The sequence below is a fragment of the Microcebus murinus genome, chromosome 4, assembly GCF_040939455.1.
Source record: "Microcebus murinus isolate Inina chromosome 4, M.murinus_Inina_mat1.0, whole genome shotgun sequence".
NCBI lineage: Eukaryota > Metazoa > Chordata > Mammalia > Primates > Cheirogaleidae > Microcebus > Microcebus murinus.
The window spans coordinates 103,568,280-103,583,624 of NC_134107.1; the positions used below are offsets into that span (position 1 = coordinate 103,568,280).

Here is a 15,345-nt window from a genome sequence, read left to right on the forward strand (position 1 = left end):
AGAGGGTCAGAGAAATGTTGGGGCTTTGAGAAAACTTTGTCACCAGTCTCCTCTGAGGGTCTCTGGCCTGTGGTCACTGAGACTATCAGGGAAGACAGAAGCAACGACACAGCAGGCCCTCAGAGGAGCAGAAGGCAGTCATCACGCCAGCAAATGTAGCCCGTTGTAGTCAGGCCACTTAGAAATCAGGGAGTGGGGTTAAAAAGCATCTCTCGACCCCATTGTCCCTCTCCCTCCATGCCCAGTGTTTTGGGAGCCACATGTTGTAGAACCTGCATCATAACTGCGGGAAGAGTTTTCATTGGGAATAGGGAGAATTTAGACCTGTCACTCGACCGGAGTTTTCTGGTATATAAAATGCAGGCTGATAACCACTTCTTGACCACTTTATGGGACTCGGGGGTCAAATGTGGCTTGGGAAAGTGCTTTGTAAAGGAATACAGATGTATGTGGTTTTTTTTTTTTTTTTTATTACAAGGGGTGTTTGCTCACCTGTTTAATACTGGGGTGGGGACCAGGGCCGAAGCCGGGAGCTTCATAGGTGCAGAAGTTACTCTCCCGACTGGGACTTGGGGAAGTTAGTTACCCCTTGCATCCAAGTCAGTGCAGGCTTGCAGTGACATTTGAAAGCCTATAAAGCTGGGTTGGTAGGCATTATAATAAAAGCTTCTGGAGGGCGGGGGCGCCTGGGGCTGTGTGTGACAGAAATCTCTTTCAAGGAGACCTGCCTTCCGTGGTGATAGTCCACCTGTAACCATGTGATATGGACTTGGACAAGAACTTTAAACCCACAGCGTGGCTGCGTCATCTCTGAGAATTTCATGACCCTTTCTGGGGTGGGCTGAGGAGGCTGGGAAGTGGCTCTGGTCCCATCAGTCATTCTGGCGCCAGGAGCCTAATGACAATGGCTTCCCGGAGGGGAGCTGGGGCCATGGCCTTTGAGGGAAGATGCCATGGAGGTGGGGTGGGGACAGGGCTACTGTTCTCTTGCCCTTTTATACCCAGATGCTGCTTAACGTGGTCCCTAGAACAGTGACCGCAAAGTGCCTCATGGGAGGAGAAGAATGAAAGAGAAGGGAATTCTCGTAAATTTTTAATATGAAAAATAAAGAAAGTGTGAATTAGAATTAATGCAGGTATTAAATATTTAAACTTTCTGTACTCACTTTCATTTTTAACATATTCCTCCCTCAAAAGCCTCCATAACGCTTGTCAGATTTGTTCTCAAGACGTCCCTCTCTCTCTACCTCCCCCCAGGCCCAGCCCCAAAGTTAGACCGTAGGTATTTGTCATCCTGATGGAAATTTTCATTTTATTTCTCCTACAGGAACTGTCTGATCTCTTCTCTTTATATTTATGCTTTCTCTATATGGCAGTGTAAATAATTAATGCTGTTATAAACATATCCTATGCAAAATATTTATTAGAAAAAATAACTCTTTAATTTGGCATGTCATTTAATTTCATTTTGTAATCATAGCACACGGGCTACAATTAATGCCAGGGCTGAGGAAACCAGCCTGACTGCTAACACTTGCAGAGGCCGCCAGACTGAAGCCTTGGCCGTTTGTTACTTGTGTGCATCTGGCTGATGGCTGCAGATAGTGTGTTCTGTTTGGTGTGGGGCCGAGAGTACATTTGGAAACAAGACAGGAAACTCACTCCTATCTTCAGTGGAATGGGAGGTGAGCGTGGTCTAGGTCTCTTCAAGTGCATGGTAGCATGCATCCAGAAGGATGCAAGGACATTTAGTTATAGAGCATTTGTCACATCTTTTTGGGGGGCGGGGTGTGGTACTGATGGTTGCCCTTGGAGTTTTGGTCAATGCTCACAAAAGATTGGCTTGGGGCATAGTAGCAAAAAGCTGGGTTTCATGCATGCATTCATGTAACCAATATTTATTGAGTGCTTCCTATGTGCCAGACATTGTTGTTGGCCCTGGGGAGACATCGGCACATAAGACAGGGGATGGAGATGAGAATATCCAGTTCCTGAACATTCCACCATTGCCCCTACTCATTTCCTTTCCCCACTAAACAATCTTTCTGGCTCTCTGAAGGAATCTATCTACCAGGGCAGCTCCTCCCCCAGGTTTTAAGGAGTAATTCAGTGTTACCGAATTTACTGGTCCCTATGAGTTTAGCACAGCTTTGCAAATAAGACTGCAGCTACCACCGGCCACTCTCCCCCAGGAGGGATCCTCCCAACCAAATGACTAGCATCAACATTCTTTTCTCCTGGACTCCACGTGTGGTCCTCCCTCTGCAGCTAGGTGAGTGGCTCTTGGGAGACTGCCAGTCCTGCCATGACACTGTATCATGCACTACTGATCCTGCCTCCCTGTGTCATTTCAAGCACCCAGTCTCGGAGCTGAAGCCTTAGGGGTTTTGATTTCGGCTTTCGTGTGGCATTTGTCAGCCTTTCCCCCTGCTGAATATCTTCTGTAATTGTCCCCATGCCTAGCATCATTCAGTGAGTGTTCCCAGGCTAAAAATCTCTCATTCACTTGTGGCCCAGGCTCTCATTAATTCTTTCATGGGGTAGAGGATAATGAGAGGACAACTAATGCCCCAGAAAAACATTTTTGTTTTGTGGTTAGCAATTTACCACTCTTTGTTTGGAAAGCCAGTGTGGACTCCCCAGCCTGTAATTCTACTGAGGAGAAAATTAGAACAATTAGCACCCAGTCCCCAGCCCACCTTCCCAGAAAAGCTCTGGTGCGCTCTGCGTTCCATGGTTCCCGGAACGGGTGTCGGGAAGAAATGTGGAAATCACAGCCAGAACCCTGCTTTCCATGCTGACGTGGGCTCCTGGACCGGGGTTCATGTCAGGCCCAGCCTGATGCAGGAGGTGGGTGTCTGACATGAGTGGCCCGGGGGAGGGGTTTCCGGTCACCTCAGGGGCCCTCGATTGGCTGAGCTGCAGCTGCTTTGGGGGGATCTGGAAAGTTCTGCAGGAATAGCCCCTGTGACTCGATTTCTGTGTCCTTCATTGGGGTCTGATGATCCTGTCTAGGGATTTGGAGGGAGGAAGTTTGAATGACTTCGTGGTTCCCTGCCTCACCATCCCGTCCTCTCTACTGGGACAGCCACGGGACAGGATCCCACCCAGGCTCGGATATAGTCTGACCTTCTTTCTTAGAAGGATTTAAGGACTCTGGATTAGTGCTCAAAACTCGCTACAGCCCAGGTTGGCCATTTTGCCCTGCTTTAGAGAATGGGCTTCCACCTTATTTCCAAGGCCAGGTTCCCATCTGTACACTAGGTCCCATCTGACAAGACACTTGTAATCTCCTTTTGGACTTCTCCAGTGCTGAATGCTGCCCGGACACAGTGTTCCACGCTCTTCTTCCTTGAACAGACCTTCTCCTGTCGTTGGCACCTGGGCTGCTTCCAGGGCCTACCTCCATCGCAAGTCAGAGCACACGTGGGGGTCAGCTCCCAGCCCCACTCCTGTCTCCATTCACTCATCCATTCATTGAATCTTTGCCTTGCAGGCACTGGACCCGGGCACTCTGCTGGGCACCTGCCTTTCCATTCTATTTAGTCCTTCAATGTGTGTTCTGTCATGAAAATAGCAGAGTTGAGGGAAGGATAGCAACAAACTGATGACTTTTCCCAGAAAAGAAAAATCCCACAAGGCCCATAAAGAAGCATCTCCTCTGTGAGCCTTTCTCCAGCTCAGCCCACAGAGCCCAGAAATGACCCACCTACCCCTGTGACAAATGCGCCACTGGGTCCCTTGGCTCTGTTAATAAAACCTGTTCTTGCTTCCTAATGTCCAGCGCCTGCAGTGGCAGGGCCATGGGCTTATCAGCGCTACCGTGACAAACCAGAGAACACGACGAGCCTGGAGCCACTCAGTGCCTTTTATTAAACCTGACAAATATCCAATAACCCAGTCCTGTTGCCTACTTTCCTAGAATGTTTGATACAAATTGCATGGAGACTTGGAGGGAAGAGTATTTCAAATAGGAAAGAGGGCTGCTAATGGCGGGGCCCCCGGCTTCCGAGGGCAGCGGGCGTGTGAGGAAAGCTCTCCAGGTGTTTTCCATAAGTCTGTCTCAGCGTGACGGATCCTGCATCCTTAGGTGATGGATCCACTGAGGGAACGTCCCACTCTGGTTGAATAATAACTGGCATCTCATGAAGCCCTTCACCGATGGCTAAGCACCTGCAATGTACACGATCTGATTTAATGTTCACCTCAGCCCTGAGATGGATTCTTTTGTCCCAGTTTTACAATTGACATGACTGAGACGCAGAAAGTTTAAATGACTTGCCAATGTGACATGACAAACACATGGGACAGCCGAGACTCAAGCTCAGATCTTGTTCCTTTGACTTTTCATTCCCTTCGGTCTTCTCTCTCTCTCCCTTCTCCCTCCGTAATGTGGAGGGTGCAGGCCTTGTTCTACCCTCGACCTGGGGTGAGAAGTAAAGAGATGCTCTCTAGGCTTTGATCATGTCAAATAAAGGTGGCACAGGGACACCTCTCTGGCTTCCTGCAGGAGGAGCAGCCTTCTTTATGGTGTTTCTCTCCACTGTTGCTGCTGACTGCAGGGCTTTCGGCCCGGGCCGGCGTGTACAGAAGGGGAGCGGCGAAGAGTCAGTGCTTCTCTGAAGCTGGTTTCAGAAGTGAGGCCATTGACTTCTCCACCTGCCTCGCTGCTCCTTGTTTCTGAGGGCGATGCAAGCGCCACTGAGCTGCTCTCTGGTCTGGCCACAGTGCAGGGAGGACACCCTGCAGGGGGAGGAAGGCTGAAGGTCCTACATGTCCCCACCTGTCACCTGGGAGCTTAAGCATCTGGCTTTCTGTATCAGTTTGGGATGTGAGAAAACTTGCAGCCTGCCTGCCGAAAACATGCCCGGTCCCCAGGGGCCCAGGAGGAGAGGCCATGGGCTGGGTCCAGAGAGAGTGGCTGTGCTGGCTAGAGGGCAGCTGGGAAGATGAGCACGTGCCCGCTCGGGCCCAGGGTTCCTGGACGGGTGTTTATCTTTGCAGCCCACTGTGCTTCTCATCACTTAAAATTCTCCTAAAAACCCAGAGGAGCAGCTGAAAATATCCCAGGTAATATGAAAATGAATAAAGGCTCAGCAAACAGAGCCCAGCTTCTGAGCAAACAGCCGAAAAGGCAGGCAGGCAAAATAAGAAAAGGAGAGAATGCATAAGGGGCTGGGCAGGTGGGAGAAAGGGAGGGAAGGCGGGTGTGGGAGCAGGTGTCGGCCAGGTCTGGGCGTTGGCTCTGAACTGTCCTCTGTCCCTGAGCCCCCACTGCCACCCACCACTCCCAGGGGTGAGGAAAGCCATGCTAAGGAAAGGTTTCTCAGCTTTGGGCTGGGTGGAGAGACTTTTTAGTGGAAAAAGCCTTGTGGTCTGGGGTGTCCTACCATATTTTTCTACAGTGGAAGGGAATTTGAATCTGAGGATAGGTGTGGGCACTGTGCCGTCCTATGAGTTAGGAGGCCTGAGTTCCAGCCACCCTGTCACTGTGTGACCTTGGGCAAGTCCCCACATTTGTGGGCTACAATTTCCTTATTAGCAAAACGAGAAGGTTGGACTAGATGACTTCAGGGGGATCCTTTCAGCTCTAACATTTTATGGTTTTGTTTTGCCACAATCGATAAAGACTTGGATCCATGTTTTACTTCTTGTTGAGCTGTGCTGACACCCTCTGGAAGCTTATCCTCGGAGACACACATGTGACATGGACAGTCGTGTGAGCAAGAACCAGCCAAATATGAATCTTCTTGAATATCCTGAGTGAGACCAGGCTGGGGCCCAAGGAGAAGGTTCTTTCATCTAACAGTGGTGAAGGTAGCATTATGCTGGCACAGGGGAGAGTTGGAGGACGTCACCTTGATGACACATCTTCACTTAATGTTTCCTCTGTGTCCAGAGCTGTGCTAAGCACTTTGCATTTATTCTCTCATTTACTTTTATACTAATGCTTTGAGCGAAGGGCTGTTACTATCCCCACTTTATGGATGAGCCTCAGATAACTCAGGTAACTTGCCCATGGTCGTATAACCCAGGTCTCACCCAGGTCTGCGTGATGCAGGAGTGTACTCTCCTAACCGCTGGGGGCTTCTCCAACATTACAGTCCTAGGGAAAGGAGTGAGGATCCAGAAGGGTGAGGGATGTCTGGCAGTGGTGGACAGGGTCCCAGGATCCCAGCTCCCCAAGGGGGTCGTGTTCGTTCGCCACAGCACAGAATGGAGTCCCAGTGCGTGGATCCGTTGCCTTGCGGTGCTGGCCCTGTGCACTCGAGCCCTGCCAGTTCACGCAGGACAGCCACTCATGAAACCATGGCCTTCATTATTTTGTTTTAACCTTTTCATAAACTAGAGAACAAGCTGTGTATCACCTACAGTGCCAAGAGAGTAGGCAAGGAGCGCAGTGAGGATGAAAGGGGCTGCCTGTGGCAAGGACTTGACCCGAGGCTGGGGGCTGGACCAGGCCCAGGCCAGGACTCCAGGCAGTGGCCCTGGTCTACTCTCTTAGTTGCTGGGCCTCCCCATAAAATATTCTAGGCCCTTGAAAGACTGACTGACAACTTGTCAGGGATGTTAGAATAAATGGAAACTCCTACTGTAGGTGACAGGTCAGATCGGGAGTGCTAAGAGAACGCCCAGCTCCAGAATGCTGCACATCCAGGTGCGTTTATTATGTGCTGATCGTGAGCCAGGTGTGGCTGCAGGTCCGGTCTTGGGGTACAGAGATAAATAAGATAAGACATTTAGCCACAAATCGCTTCCTTCAGGCAGGCAATCAACAAATGCGAGGTGCCTACTGTGTGCAAGGCTGTATGATAGGTTCAGGGAGCAGTGCTGGGCAAGACAGAGTCCCTGCCATCAGAGAGCTCATACTCTAAGGGGAGAGGAGGAGAGTGCAAAAACAAGGAAGCAAATATGAAAATAAGAAAATGTTAGATGCTGATAAATGCTGGGAAGAAGATAAAGTCCCGTGGGAGAGTGCCTGGACGGGGTGTTGGGGAAGGCTCTCTGAGGATGGGATATTTGTACTGAAACCTGAGGGGTGAGAAGGTGGCAGCTATGGGTAGATGGAGGGAGAGCATCTCAAGCAGAAGAAAAAGCACGAACAAAATCTCCAGGATGGGCCCAAACCAGTATGCCTGGGGAATTAGCAGACAAGAGGGAGAATGAAGAGAAATGAGGTCAGGGGGGCAGAGAGGGGCTATGCAGAGGGTCTTATGAAGCCACAGAAAGGCGTTTGGATGCTACTTCACTTGCAGTTGGAAGCCATGGAAGGTTGTAATAGGGAGAGTGAGGAGGGCTGACTGTGCTTTAGAAATACCACCCTGGCTGTTGGGAGAGGCAAGGAGGCCTGGTGGAGGCTCTGTTGGCTTGGGGTTGGCCAGGGTGGTGGAGATGGATTCAGGTGGTTGAGGGCTTCCTCATGAATTGGATGTGGTTGAGGAAAAGGAAGGAATCAAGATCGACTCACAAGTTTTTAACAACTGGGTGGAGAGTGCACTTTTTACTTAGATGGGGAAGGCTTGGCAGGAAGGGGTGTGTGGATTTGAGTGGGGAAATTAAAAGATCTATTATGAACATGCTAAGTTTAGGGTGCCTTTGAGACCCTGAAGTGGAGATGTTGGGTAGACAGTTGATACAGGTGCCTGGGGACCTGGGAAGAGGTACGGCTGGAGACATCAATCTGAGAGACCTGGGAGTGTAAGAAGGTATCTAAAGCTTCAAGGCCAGATACACTCACACAGGGAGAGATGATGCAGAAAGGAAGGGTGCTGCAGTATTTGTAGGAAATGCCAACAGAGGAGACTCAGAAGGGTTGCCAGTGAAGTAGGAGAAAAATCAGATGAGTGAGGTGTCAGGACCTGGAGGAGAAAGTTTTTTGAGAAGCAACAATTGACCAACTGCACCAGATGGTGCTGGGAAGTCGAGATGAGGACAGAGACTTGACCACCTACTTCAGCAAGATACCGTTGTCGGTGACCTTGATAACTGGTTGTTACAATAACCAGTATTACTCAGGGTAATAAAGCCTGAGTGAGTGGGTTGAGGAGAGAATGGAAAGTGAGAAAGTAGGGGCGGTGAGTGTAGACAACTCCTTTGCATAGACTTGCTATGCAGGGGAGCTCAAAAAGAGGCAGAAAACAGAGGACCGCAGGTTTATTTAAAGGAGGATGATGTGGAGGCATGTTTGTAAGCCAATGGGAATGATCCAGTTAAAGAGGAGAAAAATGATAATACGAGAATAGAAGAGTTTCCAAGAAAATAAATAAAGTTCTTGGAAGGGCATGGGAGAGTGGGCTCAGAGCCCAGGGAAGGTGTTGACCTTGGGTGGGAGCCAGGATGCTTTGTCCATTGTAAGCAGGGGGTGACATGGCCTGAGTATTTGATTCTGAGGCAGATACAACAAAGGACTTGTTGACGGGAAGATGAGGTAGTTCTCGTCTTATAGAAATCTATTTTCTCTGTGAAATATACTACAAGGTCATCAGCTGAGAATGGAACAGGGGAGGGAGCGTTGGAGACTCGGGAAGAAAGAGGAAAGTATGATAGTTTCCCCAGAGACTGGGAAATTGAATTTTCTAGGGAAGTGTAGTAGGTTTTTCTGACAGTGTTGAGTGAGATTTGTGGTCATTTTCGAAGTGAGTCTAGTCAGCAAATTTGTGTCATTTTTCTCTAGTAATGTTCAGCTGCTCTGGTGCCGGCCCCGAATAAGCCGGGAGGACGCCAGGGCCGGAGTTCTACTAGACCAGGACAGGGGAAGGGGCCCTGCAAGAAGGCCAGGGAGCCTCACTGGCACGGGTTGGGTCGTGCAGTCAGCTCTGGGTAAGGAGGGAAGCGAGCACGAGCCCGGAATGATAGAAATTGAGCAACAACAACAACAAAAAAGTTTTTAGTGGAATGAGGCTGGAGAATTGCTTGAGTGGAGCGTCAGAGTGAGCTAGCCCTGAGGAAGGCACAGTGGTCAGAAAGTGGAATGCTGGCCATCTATTGTACATTTTGCAGGTGATTCAGTTATTGACGTGGCGAAGTCTAGGGAATGGCCAAGTGAGTGAGTAAAAGCAGGTGGGAGCTGGGAATTTCAACCAACGAAGATGCCAGCGTGTTGGACAGATCACCCTTGTGCATGTGGAAGTCTCCAACAATGATGGCAGGAATGACATGGTGAAGAAGCCAGCTACTGGGTGCTGAAGCCACCCACGGTGAGGGGGAATGACCAGGAGGCGGTGGAATGACAGCATTACCTGTGTAGGTGGGGCCACAGGGTCTGAAAAGTGCTCCAAGTGAGCTTGGGCTTTTGAAAGAAGAAAGTTTGGAAGCTGCAGTGTGTGCTCGCGTCGGCAGCGCATGTACCAAGATTGGAAGGATACAGAGATTAGCATGGCCCCCGCGGAAGGATGACACGCAAATCCGTGAAGCGTTCCATATTTTTCACAAAAATGCAGCTAGAAGAGAATACATTCTAGTATTTGATGGCAGAGTGGGAAATTGTAGTTACCAATAATTTATTGTGTGTTTCAATATAGCTAGAAGAGAAGAATTATATGTTCCCAACACAAAGAAGAGGTGCATGTTTGAGGTGATAGATATCCCAATTTTACGTTGTTTTGATCATTACAGATTGTATATAGGTACCAAGATATCACATGTACCCCCAAAATATGTACAATTATTATATATCAATTTTTAAAAAAAATTTTAAAAAGAAACTGCAGTAGAGAGCCAGGAAGACACATACCCACCTCCTGGTTCTGAAGCATATGAGATGTGGGAGACAAAACTGCCCCAACTGGAAAGGGCTTCTGAGGAAACACGTTCTTGGGGGGAAGCTGGGTTCCCCCTAAAGCAAGAAAGTGACGGAGCCAGACAGAGAGGACCAGGATTTCCAGAGGGTGTGGCCACTGGATATGGGGCAGCATGGCGTTGAGTGTGTATACAGTGGTGCATAATCTGGGAGGCTCAGACTCCTGACGACGGCTCAGGAGAATGGGAAGCTGAGGCACGATGGGATTAGTCGTCAAGGCGTAGCAGTACGTGACCGAGGAGAGGCAGGGCCTTCAGCTGCAGACCTGAGGAAGGGGCAGATGGCTGCAGTCAGTGCCGGGTGGTGACGAAGGTCAGGGTGGCTGACGCAGCCACCACTGGAGGTGTGTCAGCGGTTCGCATGTGGTGATGGAAGGCGAGAGTTGTATCACAGGCAACATCAAAGTAAGAAAGGCCTTTTAGATATCCCCAGTCAACTCTTTTATTTTTCAGATGAAGAAACTGAGGGCCAAAGAGGTCAAATAATGTGTCTAAGGCCATCAAGCTAGTAAGTGGGAGTAGAATTTATTCAGCACGGAGTTGGGTGTGTGGTTTGTGTATACTGTGGTCTGAGGCTGGGTGGAAGGAGCAGGAGTCTGGGGAAGCCTCTTCTCCCAACCTGGCTGAGCTGGGAGCCCGCTCTGTCTTGCTGTGCCTGTCCTTGTGGTCACCATGTTTGCTCCCAAAGGGGCCTGGCGTGAGGAACCGTTGGAAACCAGAGAGCCTGGACTCCAACCTGTCAGCCCCTGCGGTACCTTGGGCAAGTGCCCCGGCTTGTCTGGCTTTTGGGTCCCTGCTTGTGATTGAGGGTATACCTGTGTGACAACAAATAGGTGTGGCGACTTGTGAGCTTCTGTGAGCCCACCTTTCAAGGGTGGGCTCCTTTCTGACCAAGTGACCCAATTACCTACCCTGCACCCAGCACTGCTTCCACTGCTTGCATGAAGCTCAAGATCTAGTTGAGGACACCAGACTTGCTCACAGTACTCACAGGCTTAGCGGTAAAAGAGACCCGAGAAGCCTTTGAATTCAATCGCCTCACATTTCAGAGGAAAGTAAGGCAGGCCGTGGGAACAACAGAACAAGAGCTTTGGACCAAGGTCCAAAACCTACGTCACTGTTGTGGGCTACCTTTCCATTCAACCTGCAGCATCTACCCCGTGACCCCAGCATGCGAGGGGTGTCTGGCAGGCCCCACCCCTCTCCTTCCTGCGGAGCACCCCAGCAGCAGAACATGGGCAGAGGGGGCTGGCCCCCCTCCTAGGCCAGGGGCAGGCACCCAGTGGCTCGTGGTATCTGGGGGCCCTTTTGCTGCTCAGGATAGGATGCCAGTGAACGTGGCCCCGAGGAGCTGGCTCCTGCCTTTCAGCCCCTCTCTCCTTTCAGCCTGCGCAAGTGTTAAATACAGCATCAAATTAAGCAAAATTAAATACATTTCCATGCAGCATTTTTCTCTTGACTGAATCAAACAATGCGGTTGCCATAGCAACAGCCTCTTCTGAAAAGGTCACCTGCAAGAAACTGTGTTTTAGGTACAACTCAAGGAGATTATGGGGGATTAACTCATTTTATACATATATATTAAATATATTTTTTTTCCTTTAAAGAGACTAATATCCAACTGAGCTGGAAGATACCCACAGAAAAATTTTAAGTCCCTGATAAAGGATTTTTTCCTCCCCCCACCTTTTTTTTTTTTTTAACCAGCATGCAGTGGGGTGATATCTGAAATGGCGACTCTGTTTTTACTTGGCTTTAATTAAACCTCAGTCGGGGCTGAGAAATGTGGTGAAGCGAGATAATTGCACTATTCCCAGTACAGTTTTTAAACTCCGGCTTTGATATGCACCTCGTGACAGCCTGAACCTGCACCCAGACTCCTGGGGCTGCTTGGAGCTCAGCTCATAACCACCCCTCTCAACCTGTGGGCGTCTGGGGACCGGCGCTGGGGACGCAGGCGGGGGGAGGTGGGGACCCAGGCCATCTGTGCCGAGGCAAGGAGAGGCCGGGTCTCCTCTCTAAAAAGTTCATCTCTCGTGTTCAGGAGTTTGCCCCTGGCCTTTAAAATCCAAGCTGTCGGGGAAGGAGGAACATGAGCCAGTCTAACTCAGAAAGGGAATGGGATGGGTCTTCTCTAGCTTTTCTCCATAATGTAGAGAGTCACAGGACTCTCTGCCTCTCCAGGAAACCCTTACTGGATTTGGGTTGAGTCGGGCTGCCTGGTTCCTTTGTGAATGTCATAGGCAATTTGAGGGGCAATAGCTATTTCTATTCAGTGCTTTCCATCAGGAGCAGGTGTGGTGTTCCCCCAAGAAAGAGGCTCCAAATTTCTCTGCTCACACAGCCCCACGGGGTCCCGCACAGCCTGGCCAGCCTACCCAGCGGCGGTGTGGATGTAGCAGCGTTCCGGCTCTGTTGGTGCCAGGGTGATGGACGCCTGCAGCTGAGCTATACAAGGAGTATGTCTGGCCCCTTCCCATCTCCTCCTGAGTCCTGGCTGCTTTCAAGGAGGGGAGAGAGTGGGCCCCTGTCCTAGGCAGGAGGGGTGAGGGTGTCCAAGCAGAGGGTTGCGATAGATGAGGAAACGGGAGACGGGAAATCTGCATGACTGAGCTGGCTTCCTGAGCACCAGCTAGACAGCTTCTCTGGACCCAAAGGTCGATTGCACTCTAGAGACAGTCCAGAAGGGACTGGCCATGGCTGACCACCCTGGCCCTCATGTCAGGTTCTCATGAGGCTCAGCTTTCTCTGGAGCTCAGGCCACTTGCCAGGGCAACACCTCCCCTCTGGGCCTGCAAGAGCCTGTGGCCAGCACCAGCTCGTAAGTCCCTCAGGAGGAAAGGGACTGCACTCCTGGGATATATACATGTGACACAGCCTATGTGCAGGGCAGGCCCAGCTTATATACATGTATTCTTAGAAATGTTCCTGGCCGGGCGCGGTGGCTCAAGCCTGTAATCCTAGCACTCTGAGAGGCCGAGACAGGAGGATTGCTTGAGCTTAGGAATTCGAGACCAGCCTGAGCAAGTGCAAGACCTCATCTCTACTAAAAATTAGCCAGGCGTGGTGGCATGTGCCTATAGTGCCAGCTAGTCAGGAGGCTGAGGCAGGAGGATCTCTTGAGTCCAGGAATTTGAGGTTGCTGTGAGCTAGGCTGATCCCACGGCACTCTAGCCTGGGCAACAGAGTAAGACTCTGTCTCAAAAAGAAAGGAAGGAAGGAAGGAAGGAAGGAAGGAAGGAAGGAAGGAAGGAAGGAAGGAAGGGAGGGAGGGAGGGAGGGAGGGAGGGAGGGAGGGAGGGAGGGAGGGAAAGAAAAGTTCCTTAAGTGCCTTCCTAGTGGCTGACCTGCCATCATATAAAACTTCTTTCCCCTTCTGTCCTCAAATCCCCAGACCCCAGACCTTTCTCTTACTTTACCCCTATATTAGACAAGGTAGCCTTGTGCTGTATAGTAAAGAGGGGGAACTTGCAAGATAGGCAGACCTGGGTTTGCATTCCGGCTGCCACTTACCAGTTAAATGCCTCTCTTTCCTTATCTGTCAAATGGGGATAACAGTAGCTACTGTCTGAAGATTGAATGAAATGACCTGAGGGAAAGTAGCTGGATAACAGAGGTGCTCAATGGATGTTTGCTTAATACTGTATTTCAGAAACATGACTTTTGTACAAAACAAGTTATGTGTTTCCTTTCCTGTGAAATCCAGCTTGCCAGCCCGGGGATAACTGCAGAGATTAAAGAAGGAACAGCAATTTCTAACTGTAATCCCCTAATACAATCACTGGAGGTTTTCTTGAACTCTTAAGAAAAGCAAATCTACAGTTATCCAGGGAAGAATTTTAGTTTTAGAGCATCTCAACTCTCTGAACTCATACCCTTAAAACAAGATCCCCAAGTACCTGGCAAAACTAGAAAGACCTAGGGGAAGACCACTGTCCCAAGTGGAGAGGGCCTGGCCTTTGAGTGACTCAAACTCGGCTCATTTTCCCATTTAGGACGAGGTGGGCTGCTGTAGCCGTGACGGTGCTGTTGTGGTGCTGCTTAGTGGGGGCTTTGGTCACATTCCTTTTCCCGTCTTGGGTCCCACTGCTCAGCTTGTCAAATGGGGAGATCTCCCAAGTACCCTCAGGAGACCCGTGGCAGGGAGCAGCTCTCTGCCAGCTCCAAGCCAGCGGGCGTTAGTGCACGGGCTTCGGAGTCTGATGAAATTGGGCTTGAAACGCGTCTCTGCCAATTTTACCTGCGTGACCTTGAGGTAGTTACTTCCTACTCAGAACCTCAGTTCCTGGTCTGTAAAATGGGAATTTATCTCATAACGTCATTGCCAGGTTTGAATGAGATGATACTCACGAAGTGCTCACCACCCAGACTGGCACCTAGCGGTCTCTCAGTCTGTGGCATCTTGATTATATCTGTGCCAGCGTGTGGAGGTGTCAGGATCACTCGGAGGGCTTCTTAAAGCACAGATTGCTGGGCCCCACTCCTGCAGTTTCTGACTTAGGAGGTCTGAAATGGACCTGAGAATTTGCCTTTCTAGCACACACTTAGAAAAGCACTAGTCTCTAATCCAGTGAGGGAAATATTTGACCACTATCCATTACTTTTGAGACTTATGGGCATCCAGCTTTGTTTATGAGGGCTTCTGAGTGGGTATAGAGGACTGAATTTAGAGTAGTGCTGTCTAGTCTAGAACTGTCTGCAATGACGGAAATGTTCAATATCTGTGCTGGCCCATTTGGTAGTCACTATCGACCTGTAGCAATTGAACACTTGAAGTGTGGCTAGTGCCACTGAGGAACTTTACATGAATTTTACATTTAAACAACCACGTGCAGCTAATGCCTACCATACTGGACAGCGTGGGCTAGGTTCTCATGGATATGGCTTTTATTAATCAGGAAAATGAATGGTTAAGTGGGTGGTACCTCAAGAACCTAGATTGGAGTTAACACACAACACTGCAGCCACCTGCTCCTTTTGCGTGTTCCCTCTACCCAAGGACCTTCTATGGAGATTTTAGGAGCCAAGTAATAAAGCTTCCCCCTCCCTTCATATACCTGAATGTCTAGGTATACTGCTGTCTGGAAGAGGCAGGGACAATTGAAATATCTGCAGTGTACACAGGGTTTGAATGTTCAAGTGGAATAAATAGTGATGGACCTCTTAGGGACAGGGGCACAGTAGAGAAGTGCCAAGGCCATTCCTATATGTTTCTGGGATAGAATAAAATAAAGACACTTTCTGGAAGGAAGTAGAGATCAGAAAGCAATGTGATTTGTTCAGAGTTAAAAGATAGAAGAACAGAAGGCTCAGTTAAAATGAAAACTTTTGGCCCCACACAAGACATCTAGGAAAAACTTGAATGCGAGGAACTAATTCTTTATGGTGGTGGGGAGTGGGGAAGAAGAGAATAATGTCTGTGGCCAGGGTGGAGAGGTGCTTGCTAATTCAGGACATTTCTGCAAGTGGGAAACCAGGCAAGTACTCCTATTCGAGAGTCATCTTGACAGTGTTTGCACTAAAGTCTCTCATCTCGTGCTGTGTCTA

At 49.6% G+C, this 15,345-nt stretch overlaps 1 protein-coding gene and 1 non-coding gene across 5 annotated transcripts in view; both read left to right on the plus strand.

Annotated features, from left to right (window-relative positions):
- The window catches only part of PKNOX2 (PBX/knotted 1 homeobox 2), a 254,005-nt gene that overhangs the window by 97,723 nt on the left and 140,937 nt on the right, over window positions 1–15,345 (plus strand). The gene's annotated exons all lie outside the window — the stretch shown is intronic.
- On the plus strand, window positions 9,324–9,427 carry LOC142870758 (U6 spliceosomal RNA). Its single transcript, XR_012919101.1, has one exon. It is a non-coding gene; the product is annotated as a U6 spliceosomal RNA (small nuclear RNA).